Consider the following 2,834-nt stretch of genomic DNA (forward strand, 5'->3'; position numbering starts at 1 on the left):
CAGAAAAAACGACAATCACGGCGGGTCACGAGGAAGCATGTAATTATGAAAATAACAGGTCGAACAGTCTAAAAGAAAGGAGTAAAAGTAAAAGAACTGCTACGTACGTAGCAAGTAAAACTTCTTATAACAGAAATTTCCTTTGATTAAACAAGAAAAAGCAACCGTGGAAACATACAAGTCGGAAGCAATCAGGATTTAGTCGAGAGACTTGGCTATGATGGAAGACGTCGTGTGAATAATTCGTGGATTAAGCGAGTCACGATGGTTAACGATCGTGTTGGGACCGGATTACACCGATATTCCGGTCACCGGGGCAAACGCAAACGATGATTCCTCTTGTAATCACCGATTCAAATCAAACGTTAACATTCGGGTCATTGTAAATTATTAGGCTGCGTGTGCAACGACGTTTGTTTCTCAGGTTTGTAAAACACCTATCCTGTTTTGCCTCATCATCTATTATAAGATACATTTTCAGAGAGGTTCAGATCTGATCCAATGCCATTTAAATTGTCTAGCACTGTAATTCTAAACGCCTTATTGTTCTCTAAATTGTAAGATCGTATATAAAGTTTAGTGTAATAAAATACCGAACTTCAACAAAACTATACAGAAGATCAAAAGCTAGCAATATTTAAATAATAAAATTCTATGTAAGATGGATTTATCTCACTGATATGTATGATAAATAATTTATTTTATATACAAAATCGTAACTTAATTACATACTATTCCAATTGCACGACTCCAATTTGTGGTACTGCGTGTCTGTAATACTACTTGATTTCGATCAATAACGTGCATGACGGGATCGATACGACTCAATCAAGTTTCGCGTTTCAACTCGCTGATTCACAGCTACGCGATTATTTCATTCCACTTCGTTCCCTTCGTACCCGACCGCTTATTATCATTTTAAACGCTTCACTCATCCCCTCATTTACGAGCTAATCAATTGCACGTAAAGTGATCAATTCAATTGTATAACACTTCACTTATTTAGCATAATAAATATATTATATAACACACAGTCTCTCGAAATTACAGAGCATTAGGTGTAGAAATTAATTCGATGCCTTGGTACTAAATTATTTATAACTCTGGTTCGAATGTAAATAATCGTCTGCCATTTTATAACAATAGTTAAGGGGCTAGACTCCGATATCGGCGCGATAAGGGCAGAATGTCAATGTTACCCTCAGAATTAGCCAAAAATATGGATTTAAGGGGTCACAATTTTTATTATTATAAGAGAATATTTTTCGGTCGTCAGGTACCTCTTCAGAAAGGCTTCACGAGTTTATGATTGCCACGGTACGGTTTAGGGCTCCGAAATGGATATTGTATATATGTATATTTCAATATAAAACTATTCAGGAGAATGCAAGAAGTTTCTTGTTACATATGATAAAAAATCAAATCTTTCATTGCTTACCCTCAATTTCTATCCTGAAGTAAATTCTTCACAATACAAAAACATTTGATTGTTTCAACGAAATCTCATATCAAGTATTGAGACAATAAGCACCGAAAATATTCGAATATTGCGGTATAAAAGTGTCCAGTAGTCCAGTTCATGCATAATCCTCGTCGCACATAACTTCACTTGTTACACGTACTAAAAGAACAAATCACGACGGCGCGGCGGGCAAGTCGGAAATCGTTTCGAGTAATGCGGTAGCTTGTAAAAGATGATCTCGTGTCGTCATAACCGCACGGTTAAACGGTCCCGCGTGGCGGTAATGAATTTCGCGAAAGATTAATTCGCAAAATTTCCATGCGTCACGCGATTTAACGAGGGTAGAGCCCGGGCCTGGGCGACACACGCGTGTTTCAGTTTTGGCCGCGGTAATACCACTGTACGACGCGACGTGCACCAGACTTTATCTACCACTTGAATCGTAAAAATTTCGCTCTAATGAGCCGGACCGCGTCGTTAAACCAGCCCTTTAAAGATTCAGCAATGATAAATCATCGGGGTGATTAACCGTCGAGATATCGGTACCTTATTTTTACCTTCCGGCACTCGCCGATTACTACGAATTAAGAAGTCGTCATCTCGGTCATCGAGTCAATTAACATACTTATTGTCTCGCGAATTTTTTTCCCCCTCAAGTTACTCATCAAAGATTTTAGCATGCTATCAGTAAAATTTAATGAATTGGTTAAAAGTGGTGGCTAAGAATAAGAAGAAAAAAAGGATCTTACAAACGTTTGTAAATTATGTGTTTATTGAGTTTTATGTAATTTGTAAACTACATTGTCCATTCCATGAAGTGTTGATGAGTGAAGGTATAATAGAGGAATGTGCATATGAATAAATTTTATTAAAGACATAAATCAAGTCTGATTCTGTGGCCGATACGGCTAGAATTAGAATAAATACTACAGTAAAATTTACTGTTATTACAACTGTTCGATAAAAAGATATAATAATTGGTAAATTGTTCCCGGTTTTTTACAAGTTGGTCCCTTATATACAACTTTGAAGATGAGGCTTTTAACTAACGATCAAACCACGCAGGACGAACACCGGTTCTCGTCTGATCACCGAAGTTAAGATGCGTTGGGCATGGATAGTACTTGGATGGGGGTGACCGCCTGGGAACTCCATGTGTCGTTGGTTCTCTTTTTTCTATTTTTATAATTTTTAACCATCATTTAAATATAAAGTAAATGTCTCAATTTCTACTCATGTTCCAATTTCTACTCACTGGCGTGTTTTTCTATAATTTTAACATAATAAATATAAAATGATAGTGAATAAAATAAAAATTATCATTAGTGGCGGTTGTTTATTAGTACTCCATGCCCTTACATTAATAAAATAA

The 2,834-nt window shown here is 36.5% G+C and overlaps 1 pseudogene; it reads left to right on the top strand.

Moving 5' to 3' along the window:
* Positions 1–2,506: 2,506 nt before the first annotated feature.
* On the top strand, positions 2,507–2,629 carry LOC113464273 (uncharacterized; annotated as a pseudogene).
* The last annotated feature ends 205 nt before the right edge of the window (positions 2,630–2,834 follow it).

Source organism: Ceratina calcarata, unplaced genomic scaffold (genome assembly GCF_001652005.2).
Source record: "Ceratina calcarata isolate Rehan_Ccalc_2016 unplaced genomic scaffold, ASM165200v1 scaffold312, whole genome shotgun sequence".
NCBI lineage: Eukaryota > Metazoa > Arthropoda > Insecta > Hymenoptera > Apidae > Ceratina > Ceratina calcarata.